This window comes from Coenobita brevimanus, chromosome 90 (genome assembly GCF_032717465.1).
Source record: "Coenobita brevimanus isolate Jiangsu-jjx chromosome 90, ASM3271746v2, whole genome shotgun sequence".
Taxonomy (NCBI): domain Eukaryota; kingdom Metazoa; phylum Arthropoda; class Malacostraca; order Decapoda; family Coenobitidae; genus Coenobita; species Coenobita brevimanus.
In genome coordinates this window covers 2,668,318-2,683,465 of record NC_137043.1, presented here as the reverse complement: position 1 = coordinate 2,683,465, position 15,148 = coordinate 2,668,318, and positions in this window count along the sequence as shown.

Below are 15,148 nucleotides of genomic sequence, written 5' to 3'. Positions count from 1 at the left end.
TTCACATCGCGGGTTTGGGAAACATAGCAGACTGTACAGAGGGTCGCGCAACACCCTAGCCGCCAGTTTAGATTTGTCAGACCATAATTTTGTGTAAAAGGATGAAAATGGAAGATGGATAGATAGACAGACAAATAGATAGGTAGATGATGTGGTAGATAAGAAATATATGAGGGATTCTTAGGAAATTATTCTCACTCTAACACACACACACACACACACACACACACACACACACACACACACACACACACACACACACACACACACACACACACACACAGCTAGCTTTCATTAGTGCCACGTTTTTCAAGATAAACGAATACAATTTTGACGGTGTGTGAATGCAGGAAGTCATTGTTGTCCAAAGTTGATCTGAATGTGAACTCCGTGGACTGCAGGCTGAAGTGACGCTTCTCCTTCAGGTCATTCTTCTCCTCTAGGGGGATAGGGGGATAGGCAGGGGGCTGAGCTTTTTGGAGATAAGGGGATCGGGAGGAGGTTGAGGGACGTTTGTATAGCAGTGGGAAATACTAAGTTAATATTCCGTATTCTCGTGGGTTAAGGAAGCTCCCTAGCACCTCTTCCTTTGTGATTTATTTCCGGACACGATTTATATGACCCGGAAGAGGACAGTAAGGAGTAATTAGCAAAATAAATCGCTTCGAAAGTGGTCTTAGGGAGCTTCTGTAACCGACGAGCATACAGGCCAATATCTGGGCTACTACATGAAGGCGTCCCTTATCATTATTATTATTATTATTATTATTATTATTATTATTATTATTATCATTATTATTATTATTTCACTCAGCGTTGATAGAGAAAAATGTTATTGCTGCAGCGTTACGTCCATTCCTTAACACTTCTTCGTGACTGACGTACCGGTAATCAAGTGTTAATCTGCTAATACAGCTCAGCATTCAGGATAAAGAGATGGAAATTTTAGGCCAAGTTAAAGTAAAAACAGCATAGTGGAGTGAGTGGATGGGCTAAAAAAAAATATGATTCCCGCATCGTTTACCTAAAAGATTACGTAACTATAGATTTCCGGGGGTCGGGGACGGGTATTGTTTTCACTCGGTTTGACTGTTTGTGTCTGTTTGTCTGTCTGTAAACAACTTTACACAAAAACTACTGGTGCGATATTGACTAAAATTACAGGGATGATGGGCTATGATCTCCCGATCAGCCGATTAAATTTAGGGCCAAATTGGACCAAAGCCCAGGCTCTGGGCCCCCAAATGTAAAAAAATACGGGAAGGGGTAAAAATCGTTTTTTTTTTTGCCATAACTCCTTTCATATTCGTCATATCGACATGAAACCAAAACCTAAATGTGCAGCTTTCAAATTTGCGTCCTATAACATGCCTCATTACATCAGGGGGGTCACAGTGTTAGGTGGGTTGGGCCTAAATTTCCAAATGGGCATAAAATCGTCAATTTTCAATCGATTTACTCCATATTTGATACGTGACATCCTTGGTTAGATATACTGTTGTGTTTATACGTCAGCACTAAAATGACAACCGGGGACGGGTTTGCTGTTCCTTGACACCGCTTCTTGTTTTATACCTGTTTGGTACAAAAATAATACTGCTATATAGATAGATAGAAAAAGATAGATACATTCATACATATATTCATACATACATATATAGATAATTAATTTGGTAGAATACATGTGTGGAGGTCGACAGATAAATATAAAGGACAGGCATGTAGGCAGGTGGGTAGGTAGATGGGTAGGTTGGAAATAGAGATGGATATTATTTCTCATCTTTTCCATTACAGACCCAAGTCGTTCCACCAAGAAAGGCTATGATCGTCTCAGCGGCTCAGATGACGACCCTAACGGCAACGACCACCACCACAACGACCCTCCACCACCACCACCACCACCACACCACAGGCCTCCTCCACCGCCACCACACCACCACCACCACACTCCACCACACCACAGGCCTCCTCCACCGCCACCACCACCACCACCACCACACTCCACCACACCACAAGCCTCCTCCACCGCCACCACCACCACCACCACCACACTCCACCACACCACAGGCCTCCTCCACCGCCACCACACCCTCCACCACCACCGACGGCCGGATGGATGAGGGATCCTTCTTAGAGTCCTATTTAGAGTCCGATGTGGATCACCATATGAGCGACACGGAGGACGAGTGTGATGATGATAGTGATGATAGTGATGATGGTGAGTTATGATGGTGATGATGGTGAGTGATGATGGTGATGATGGTGATGATGACACGGAGGACGAGGAGTATGACGATGATGATAATAGTGATGAAGGTAAGTGGTGATGGCGATGATGGTGAGTTATGATATTGATGATGGTGAGTGATGATGGTGATGATGGTGGATGATGATAGTATCTGATGATGGTGTTGATGGTGGTGATCATGGTAATGATGGTGATGATGATAGTGATGATGGTGAGTGATGATGGTGATGATGGTGATAAAGATGGTGATGATGGTGAGTGATGATGGTAAGTGATAATGGTGAAGATGGTGAGTGATGATAGTAATGATGGTGGGCGATGATGATGATAGTGATGATGGTGAGTGATGACTGATGATGGTGAATTTGGATATGGTGATGGTGATAGTGATGATTGTGATATGATGATGATCATGATGATGATGATGAGAGGAGCTATGACTATGATGATGATGATGAGGATGATGATGATAATGATGATGATGATGATGATAGGTGGGAATACGATGGTGATGATGATGATGATGAAAGGTGGGGTTATGATGGTGATGATGATAATGATGATGATGATGATGATGAGTAGGGATAGGTGATAACGATGATGATGATGATGATGAGTAGGGATCGGTGATAATGATGATGATAACGATGGTGATGATAATGATATTAATGATGATGACGATAATATGTAGAGATCAGATGATGATGATAGTGATGATGATGATGGTGAGTAGGGATTAGGTGATGATGATAATGGTGATGATGTGTAAGGATTACATGATGTTGATGATGATGATGTTGATGACGATGATGTGTAAGGATTAGATGATGGTGATGATGATGATGATGATGTTGATGACGATGATGGGTAAGGATTAGATGATGGTGATGATGATGTTAACAATACGCCATGGAGTTCACGGGATTAATACTGAAGCATGTATGAGAGCTTCAGTAATGTAGCTCTATTGTTAGGGAGTTAAGCTGATTGTTGCTGTATTGAGCTAACGAGAGAGAGAGAGAGAGAGAGAGAGAGAGAATATGATGCTATGAGGTGTGGTATGGTAGTATGTGATTATGTGCGTATGAGGGGGGGGGTAATATCCACATCTAATGTCACTAACCACCATCCACTCCTCAGATGAAGCGCTGACATGCAACGTTTGTGACAGGGCGTTTGAGACTCCCAGACTCCTGGTTTCACATCAGACGAGGAGACGGCACTATGGGTATGTGTGTGTGTGTGTGTGTGTGTGTGTGTGTGTGTGTGTGTGTGTGTGTGTGTGTGTGTGTGAGAGAGAGAGAGAGAGAGAGAGAGAGAGAGAGAGAGAGAGAGAGAGAGAGAACACTGCTGAAACTGGCTAAAGAGTAGTATCATAACAGTACAGTACATCTCAGTATTGGTAGTATCAGAGCAGTATATTTAGCTGTTGCCAGAAGTATACAAGAACATACAATTCTCAGTATTTTTCAAGAATTCCAATATTGTCAAAAGGACTGTCCACTTTCCTTGTAATTTTTGTCTGTTTTCGTATCCTATTTAAGTTTCTAATTGTCTTTCCGCTATTTTTAAGAAATCAATTAACTAGCATTGTGTGAGCTGTATATACGATTTTAAAAAGCATTTCAAACTATATCAGGCAGGTAAGTCTGAAAATACCTCAAATAATCAATGCAGCTCGTGCCGTGCCATCCAATTAAGCTGTTATTGGATGTGGACGTGAGAACAATACTGAGAGGAAAATGTTTGAAGCACGATGCATATGGCAACGTCATGAAAATCAAATTGTCAACGTTGGGTAGTCATGGTGCATTTTGTAGAAGCCATCATGCATGGTGTTAGATTGTTTTGCAGAAAGTGTGTACTGATAAACTTTTGCTCTAGCCTACCTACACAGTGCTCACAAAAGGATTACAGTATACCTGTAGTTCACTTCTCTTGACATTAACAATCGTATTCCGAGTGGCCTAGGAGGCGTCCTAGAACATTTTTTCATGGCTTTTTTCTTGTGTATTAAACACTTGCTTCTCCTCGTACAAGCTCCATAGATGAAAGTCAGTGGATGACCTGGAAGCACACGTGATCTAGGATTCTGTCTCCTCTTGTGTCACCAGAGAGCTCTGCCTTAAGTAATAAAACAAGCCTTTCTGGCTCTGCAGAGGTAAGCTCTAGCCTGTATCATCGTGTCAGAAAGTTCTGCTGTCACTAATACACCAGGCTTTTGTGACTATGCAGAAGTAAGATATAGCTCAATCATCAAGATGCCCTGTCGAACCAGTCTTTTGTGTACTGTGCTCGGGCAGACTCTACCTCACTTAAAGTCACTTGGCTGTGCCGCTCCATATATTCCCTTCGCTCTTATCTAGGAGACTTTACACGAGAAAGCAGCAGCCTGAGCCTCTCACTAAGCACAGCCTCGCCCCCTGAAGCACAGGCTCCTGCTGAACCATCCACCAGCCCTCTCAGATTTTTCTCGATATCTGCTGAGTCCTCCAGGGAGCCATCTTTGCCAGTAGTTGGCACAGTCGCCGTGCTGCCCCCTGGGCTGAGTGGTTTGATGCCCAAGATGCTGTTTCTTAGCTTGAGTGGCCCCCTCCTGAGCTGGGTGATTACAAACCCAGGATGCTGATGCCAGGACTGAGTTCATTGTCCATATAAGGACAGAATCCTTGATTTACAAATTTTGTAACTATGCAAGGTCATTGTATAAGTTGCTGCCTACATCACTGGACACAAGGCTACTACTCATCATGTCGCTGTCAAGCTACAACTGTGCTGGACACTCCCCGTGGCCATACTCCTGCGTCAGGCAGCACCAGAATTATGCATTTGTACCCACCACAAGAACTAGAGCCAGCAGCAGAGGACCTACCTGTATGACGAGACGCAGAGGGACGGCTTCATTCCCTTGCAGTGAGCAATGGGAGAACACAAGAACTATGCAGAACACACTTATTATATATATTAACTTTTTTCGTTTCTATTCCACCTGGATTAATAGGTGAGAACATCTACCCATTCCCTGACTCTTAATCTAAATGTAGGACTTGTTTAATGTCAAGGAAACCTGTGTCCTCTCTCTCTCTCTCTCTCTCTCTCTCTCTCTCTCTCTCTCTCTCTCTCTCTCTCTCAGCCAATCTTTCACCCACAGGTGCTCAACGTGTGAAGACATGTTCCCAACCCGAATGTCTCTCGAGGCCCACAAGGAAGAGACGAACCACTGGAGCGACGACGACTTATATTACGATGACGACGATTTGGACGACATGTACGACGACGAGGTGGACGAAGAGGAGTGGGAGAACCTGCTATAATCCCTTGGTGGATCTTAGCAGTGGACATGATTGTGATTTTGTGGGTTGTAGATTTGTTTTGCAGCTTCTGATAAACATTCTGAAGCTGTGGTATTTATTTTGAAAGTTCAAGTGTACATAAACGATGATGAGGTGAAAGAAAAGGAGTGAGGAAAGCCGCTCTGATTACTTTGTGGATCTTAGCAGTGAATATTATGATTTTGTGGCTTGTAGATTTGTTTTGCAGCTTCTGACAAACGTTCTGAAGCTGTGGTATTTATTCTGAAAATTCAATTGTACATAAATGACGATGAGGTGAGGGAAAGGGAGCGGGAAAAGCTGCTCTAATTACGCTGTGTTTCTTAAGAGTGGATGTGATATTTCTGTGCACTGTAGAATTATATTACAGTGATTTGGACAACATAAACGACGTTGAGGTGAACGAGGAGGACCGGGAAAACCTGCTATAAACACTTTGTGGATTACTGAAATAAACATATTCTGTGGCCTATAAAGTTATTTTGAGCTGTTGATAGTTGCTTTGAGGCTTTCTTGGTTTGTCAGAGGTTCAGTACAATTTCACTTTCATAGACTGACTGAATAATATGAAAATCTGGCGGCGCATCTGCCATGGTCGTATGCCGCTAATTTCAGATACCTATGTCTAGATAAATCTTTGTGAAATATTGTCTGTCACACCATGTGGACATGACCCTATCACAGGGAGGAGTAATTCCTTGTACAGGTCGGACTTGTTGAACTAGGTGGAAAGTGATTGTTGTAAACCTTATTTGAAGTCATTGTAAGTTTCTTAGTTTTGCTCATAGAACGGTGTGTGTATTTGTCTTCGATAATATATAAGTGTGCTTGTTGACCAGTGGTGTTTGTGTTCTCCCTTCCTTGCTAGTACTGACCTGGTCGGGAACAAAGAACCCGAGACTTCACAGTGTCTGTGTCCAAGATGTCGGTGCACAGAGTACATTGCATAACAATGCCATAGAAGAAAAGTGTCTTAGATTTGTCTAAAATACTGAGTAAAATGTATCAAAAACAACAAATTACATATATGTCGAAAACGGTAAATTTATCTTTTTTTTTTTTTTTTTTTTGGGGGGGGGGGAATGAACATGATAAGCTTCAGGGGTTTAAAGAAGTCCTACATGCGAAGTATGATCTAGAATTTTTCAGGCATATGAGGGTGACCAAGAATACATTTAATTTCATCTTGGACACTGTTAAGCTGCACTATCAACCAGCACAAAGAGGAGACCATCTGCCCGTGGAAGCTAGGCTGGCACTGGATGTCACCCTTTGGTATCTGGGTAATAAAACAACTTACCGGGAGATAGCTGAGTTGTTTGGTTTGTCCCAGTCGACAGTTTTTTCTTGTGTTCAATACATTCTCAGTATTTTGTGTAACCTTGGTGGCAACTTTATAAAATGGCCAAATGTAAGAGAGGCAGTTGTTATTGAAAGAGAATTTCAAGAGACTGCAGGTTTCCCAGGTGTTATTGGAGCACTGGATGGATCACACATTTTTATGGAAGCACCAGAAGACATGCATGCGATTATGTGACTAGAAAACACAGTCATAGTGTTAATTTGATGGCAACATGTGACAGTAGGAAGAAGTTTACTTCAATCGACGTTGGTTTTCCTGGTTCTGCCCATGACAATCGTGTTTTTTCCACATCAGCATTGAATGTTGACATTGAGCACAACAGACAGGCATATTTTCCCTCACCCTCTTATCACCTCCTAGGAGATTCTGCATTTGCCCTCTCTACCTACCTATTAGTTCCCTATAAAGATACAGGAAGATTAAACAGAGACCAAGTAAGGTATAATAAAAAACTTTCCAAGACTAGGGTTATTATAGAGAATTCATTTGTTTTTTTGAAGGGCAGGTTCAGAAGGCTTAAGTTTGTGGAGGCTGAGATTGAGCAAATACCAAATATTGTAACAGCTTGTTGTGTTCTTCACAACATTGACCTAGATTTTCCCGAAGAGGAAGCTGCTCTCCTGAGGGAGTACCCACTTCCTCTTGAAGATAATCTCAGTCCTCTTGCTGAAATTGTCCTTCCACATGATGTGGAGGAGAGTGAGAAACGAAACTTCATTTCATCCTTACTTTGAAAAACTACTTAACAGGTGTATATAATTATTGTTTTCTTTCTTTTTTTTAATATATCAGGTTTTGAGTAAATTATAGTATTTTGTTTGTGGTCTTGATACCTTAAGATTTTTAATGATGGAATTTGCTGTTTCTACTCTGCCATTGTTTTGAATATCACTGATTAATTTCATGACATCCCTGTTTTCTTTTTTCCATATTTTTTTTTTTTTTTATGTGTCCGACTCTGGGCATAGGCTTCACAGCCTGCTCTCAAGGCCCAGTAGTCCTCCTACATACCATACACCTCTACATGTCACCATATGAGTGTTACTTACTGAGTATAAAATATATATTGACTGTACAGTGTTCTCAATTTTATACAATGTTTTTCACGCTCAAGGAAACTGTTCGTCATTGCCTTGATCATATACAGTACATAACTGTGTGTGTGTGTGTGTGTGTGTGTGTGTGTGTGTGTGTGTGTGTGTATTTTGGAATCCCTTATGCTAGGAATGAATTACAGATTATATTTGTAATGTTTGTTAACTTTTACATTGACATCAATGTTTGTTTTATTCAAGTTTAACTTTTACACTGACATCAATGTCTGTTTTGTTCAAGTTTTGTAAACTTTTACATTGACATCAATGTTTGTTTCATTCAAGCTTTATTTTGGTGTTCTGGAGGAAGCATCATTGTTTTTAAGAATTTTTTCTTTAGCGCTGTCATATTAAGATAAAAATAGTCCTTTTTTTTTTTTTCCTTCATATGTAGATCACTTTTCAGCTTGAACGTTGGTAAATACTTCATATTTCCTGTAACTGTTGTTTCACCTTCCTCGTGTTTAGCAAGCGACCTTTGTAAAATCTTTGTAATTTCTGGAAAGTAAATATTAATATGAATTCTTCAGTTTTATGCAGCCTATCCTTTCAACAGTACAACCAAAGAGTTTTTAAAGTGATGGTTTACATGATCAAGAAGATATGAATTCAACATGACACTGATCTGGAAATTAGACTGAACTTAATGCAAAACCCAATTCAGACACTTTCTGGAAAATACATATCAGACAGTTGATAATATGTAACATACACAATATATGAATTGGAAGTACAAAGAACTTATAACAGAAATTTTGATTTAACATGACTTACTGAGCAAGCTAATGCTGACTCCTTACATGGTTTTCATACAGTATTAAACCAAATTTTGTACACTCTTGGCTATATAAAAATATTTCTCTACCACTATGTGTTCATCATCATCATCAAATCCTCAGTTGCCCCTTGAGTAGCGTAGGAACCTTGGGCTAGGCAAGTTGGTCTTGACATTTAAGATGAGTGAGCAACCTGACTCATCCCTGAGCGGCATTACGTTAGCAATAAACCCCTACCGCTTGTTGGATATAAACCTGCACCCACTCAATCCGATTGGAGTGCCTTAATTTCCCACTAAACCAACGGGTGGCATAATTATGTTATATCGTTAACACCCAGCGAAGTAAATGGTTTCCTGATGTACAGGAAACCATTTGGCTTGTCACTCATTGTAGAGTCACCCATAGACAGAAGAGGAAAAATGAATAAAAGAAAGAAGAGGAAGGAAGGAAGAGAAGAAAGGACAGTCACCCGAGTGTTGCTCTGCACAATGAGGTTTTACTAAAATTATTTTCTAATATTTGCTAAAATCTCACTCCTTTTTTCATATGCTGCAACAAGTGCCTCTTGGGACTCAGGCACCCTCCGAGTTAATGCCTCCATCACCTGGTTATGTCGTTTTATTTCAGCCAATTGCTCTAAAGCTATATTCTCCATACGCCTCCCATGTGAGAGTGGTCGCAATCTTCTTCCCCGCTGCCTTGCCTGGGCTTGAGGGAGATGCGGTGCCTGCATTCGATGTTCCTGATCGTCACTATCCTCACGATGGCCTTGAACATCAACATTTTCCTGGATAGTGTGTTCAGGGCCTGGGTCGGCTGGTAAAGGTTGTTTGGAAGGTTGAGCCTGTGATGGTCCTGGCTGTGGAAAATCTGACCCTGAAAGTCCCTGAGATGTCCCTGGTTGTGACACTTGTGGTTGGGGTAAGGATGTCTGTGATGGTATTGCTGGAATATCTGGAGAGCATGCAGTGGCGTGAATGGGTCCCAAACTCATACGATTAACTGGATGGGCAGAAGGGCGAACACCAAGAATCTGGTCAATAGTTTCAAATGACGGTGGAGGTTGTGTGCGAGACTCACCGGTTCTTTTGGTTCTGTCTTTATATTTATGGTACTTCATCTTCAAATTGTTCCACTTGTTCTTTACCTGGTCAACTGTAACACCTGGCATCTGTTGGGGAACAAATATTAAATGTCAAGACAGTAAGGTCATTAAAAGATGTTAAATGCAGGGAATAGGGAATAGTTTTGCCCAGGCTAGACCTTATTAGATCCTATATCCCTGCTAGGTTACGGGAGGACGCTACCCCTCCCAGCTTGGAAGCTACCAGGCATGGCTCGAACTCACGACCCCCTGATCCTAAGGCTGACACTCTACCATCGAGCTACCCTGCCCCCGAAAAATGCAGGAAATGAAAAATGCTTTCCACAACATATCATGTCAAAATAACCTACAATGAACATTAGACTATTCCAAATGATGCTATTTACATGGCAACTCACAAACTTTAGTTGGGACATGCATTAACAGATCACCAAATACTGTATAGACATTGTCCACATCAAGCTAAGATCATGCGACTAGTTTAAAAGAGTAATTATGTAAATAACACTACAATGCTTGTGACAAGTAAGTCATGATTATAAATGTAATACACTTCTGTAGATAAGTGCTATGTGCAGTATGTGACCCAACAAGTGAGCAAAATATAACCAAACCACAAACATAAAAAGGTAATCCAGCACGAGACCTGACGATGCATGAAGTAGGCCTACTGCTGAAATCAGGATATGAACAAATGCTTAAAAAGTAAAAGGAAGATATACTGAGACAAAGTTTGCAGATGGCTTTGCCTTGCCTTGCACATCAACATCACCACTGAAAGGTGACCCATTTGAATATTTACTTGCAAATATTTCAAAATGAGAAAAATATATGTGTGCGAGGGATACTGTTATACTATAACTGTCAACATATATACAGAAATCCAAAGACACGAAAAATCCTTGTATCACAGTTCTGTAAGATATAGGTGATCTTTCCATCATGTGCAAGCCAAACCTAAGGCCAAAACAAACTACCAAAAGCTGCTGTGGTAATTACTCTTACTGAGTATAGGCAACTAGTGTGTTAATCTTTGTTTTCTGAATTAGGTGCATGGCTAATATTATAGTGGCCTATATTTATTTGTTACAAAGTGTTGTTGGAAGTACGGTGTAACAGTTTAATATAAAACAGATAGTAACCAAAAGACCCTCTTAAGAAGCCAACCAAAAGAACCCAGCCAAGTTCTTTGAAACATGCAACACACTATACAAGTGTGCACCAGGAAGCTTGTTTTTCAGGGACTACTGCAAGCAAAAGCAGCTGAGCTCATAGCATTCACAATCGAATTAATGTCAGTACGTGACCATCCTTATTGATACTGTATTCTTCCAGCTTTCCTTTGACTGGCAAAGGTATCACCTGTGTTGATGACACAGAGATATATATGTAGTAAGAAGTCATAATTATTTGAAATCTGCAGTAAATCAGACAGGATGCACGCACTCCGGCACAGAAGTACAATTTATGCCACATATAATCAAGATTACCAAATATTCAGCATGAACCGAGGGCCATTACGTCTGTTACATTACAGCAGATTTAACATCACAAGACGAATACATACATACCTCAACCTGCATTTCACGGCAAATGTCCATCCACACAGCAGTGTTTTTCTCCAGTTTACCACTAAGTCTGGTGTAATTGTATCTGATGAGACAGACAAGTACCTCGGTGCAATGTGTATTCCACATCTGACTGTCTCTTGCACCACCATGAGACTGCGTCACTGTAACAGAAATGTTTGTACTGTATGGAAAGAGAATAAGTGTATGACTGGAAATTCTACTTTATGTAAACTTGGTTCTCCTATTTTTCATCCCAACAAGTAGACAAATAGTGCCAATAGTTTTGTGAATGATATTACAAGCCTTCATATTATTCATACTGTTAAAGTTAGCAAGACAGTTTTAGTGATGATCGTATGAAGTACTTGATGCAACACACCTATCTTTGATGCGCTGGCTTGTCCCGTCCTTGTGTATTCTTCTTGAGCACAATGACGAGCTAGACATAAGGAAGCCTCTCTTTCAGTGGCGTACTTAGTATGACAACGGCTACATGATGGTGTTTCGGTGCCTGAAAAAGTATAGAGTATCAGAGATTAATAAATCTTAATAAAGCATTAGTAAGTATGGAGCTTGCAACAAATATATTGTACCTATTATGAATGACGATATTGAGCAACAAGTAACAAATGTATGCAACATGCATGGTAATCCATTCCCGATCCCAGATAAATGAAAACGACTGTCCTTGAGAGTCAGCACAACTTTATCCATTAGGAAAACATCATTAAATGCTAGAGCATTATATTAATAATCTGTCATACTTTGTGCAGCAGATTGTCCATGATCATCTTCCACGAGGTGGACCACCAAGCAATTGGTCGGTTCGTTAATGGACTGGTATTCTTTACCACACCGCTGGCATTTAATTCCTAAAAAGTGAGAGAGAAATCACTTTCTGGTAGCAGTAAAATATTATTGGTGCATGCATAAATCACCAAATAATGAATGGAGATATTGTATTCTTATATTTAAATATGACAATGGTCTTGCGTTTGAATCTATATCTCTCAAAAGAAATTCTATCATCATCAACAGGTAAAAATGTCAACTTGGCAGCTCACACACACACACACACACACACACACACACACACACACACACACACACACACACACATAAATATTAAACAAGTACCATACACACAATTCCTATATACCATTGCCATTGTTCTATTGCTTAAATATTTCAACATGACAGAGCCAAACTGCAAGTAAAAACTGAACATATATCATACCTGATAACGGTCTTTGTGTTGCATGGACAGTTCCAGCATGAGAGCAAGCCTGAGCCTCTTCCACAGAATTCTGAAGAGACTGGCACACACTGCACACATATAGCCTGTGATGGGTGAAATGTGTCAATCAGTAAACACCGCCATATGATGCATGCCTGCTTTTGATAATCATTTACAGGCTATACCTGTGATCAAGTTTTTTTTTTATTAGAAAGAGATGTTACAGTGGAAATGTATACTGTAATGAAAACACTGAGAATGGAATTGAAATAAAAACATCATGAGGAAGATCAATTAGGGTTATGCTCCTAAGTTCCATGTACCAGATTCTTTTTAAGTGAGGATGAAAATAAGAATCACTTTTGTGAGATAAATAGTGGTCATAAAGATGTGCAGTACGTTCGTGGCAAGCAACCAAACCTAGATGAATCATGAGAAATTTAGGAATCAAATGGAAAGGTCCATGTGGTGGGAAACTAATCCACATGTGTAACCTAGTATCTTTGCCTTCCTTTATTCATGGTTTTATACTAACTGAAGTTTGGGAATAAATTTTACACCTAACACATCCTTCCATATATTTTCCCCTCTAATTAAGTTAATCTGATAAATTCTCATGTTTTTCAAGCTTCTTATGCTCTGCTTTGAAACTGCCCACTATTCCTATTCTAGCCCCATCAAAGGGGGAAAAAGTTAGGAAAGAAAAGCAAAATGGGGCTCTTCCAAAACAGTAATGCACATGAAAAACATGAAGAGCACAGCACACCATATGAAAAAAGATATCAAAACAAAAGTAAATGAATGTAATACGGCAGCAATATTTCATAGTGTTATTTTGATGCTGAACATTAGGCATCTCCGAGTAAATACTATAATAACACCACATTATTCATTTTGCAAATATATGTACCATTAATACACAGAGCAAGAATGTGTGTCATAAAAATTACCAAGGTTCTTGTCTTTCCATTTTTTTTCCCAATATAATTTTGGTACCTGTTAAACATAATTTTTTTTTGAAATGAAACATGAATGGTTGGCATCTGAAGCATTTGAGGAGCAATACTATAAAAAAAGAACCAGGCTAAGGGAAGTTAATGTAAATAATTTTAAATGCTTCTGGGAGAACTCATGTTTGAAATATTTACCCTGTGAATGCTTCTACCCATCAATGTTTCTGCACTGGACACAATTTGCATTAAAGGACACAGTTTGCCAGTCAAAATCATTATAAAACTCGTGAAGGGTTTAAGTAAAAACAAAGCCAATAATGCAGAATACGCCATAAGCTGATAAAAGCTCTCCTGAAACTTACTTTTTCGTTATGTTTTACCAGAGGCTGCGAAGACACAGATTACTATATAAGCAAGTAATTACTGTTCATAATCTTTCATTGTAGAGTTCCAAATTAACCCACATCAATTTTACTTACGTATCACTGGTCTCCATTGTCCTATCCACTGTCCTTCACGGCACTTCTGTTTCACGTGGCTCCTGCTGAGATTTGAGGCCTCTCCAGTGGAAAACACCGTTCCTCAAGAACCACACGTTGATGAAGTAATATGGAAAATCACACACACTTCAACGAGTTCAACAGGTGGAAGACTTTCTTCTTCTCTGCCGAGTCCGGCTCCACCTCCGATGCTCAGGATTTATTTACAAAATGGAAAGTCAATATCGGTCAAAATACCTCGGGAGGAACATTGACTAATCTTGCCTAGTCATGCTCAAGATTCAATATCGTTTTGACTTTTAGTGCTCGCGAAAACGGGTATCAGTATGAAAGTCAATATACGATATCAATATTGGTCAAGATACTTTGACTTTTAATGTCGCGAAAACGCGACTCTAATATTATTAGTTTGTGATTACTGACAAGGCAGTTATTGGGTGGGTGAGAAGGCTGACATTTTGGCAGGTTTGGTGACAGGAACTCGGCGGGTTGGCAGTTTCTGACCTGGCAACCCTAGGCAGCACTGAGGTGTAGTTAGTGGGTGTCAGTGGTGAAGACAACACACTCTTCTTCACGCTCTTCAGGGATTTACATCTGAAGGTACATGCCTAGGGAGAGAGAGAGAGAGAGAGAGAGAGAGAGAGAGAGAGAGAGAGAGAGAGATGGAGGAGATGGAGAAATTTTAATAGTACATATTATATGTTCAAGATGGAGGGGGACGGGGAGACAGAGGAGGAGATGGAGAGGAGTGAGGGAGGTGGTGTGAGTTGGAGAGAGTGCAGCCAGATGGTGAAGGACAGAGTGACATTGATAGATAGATAGATAGATGGACAGATAGATAGACTGAGGTAGGTATTTATCGATGGATAAAAGTGGAAAATATGTGAGGTGAAAAATTAGGTGAAGTATTTATAACAGATGATAAGAAGTCTCTCTCAACTTAAGAATATTAGCCAGCAAAGGAAA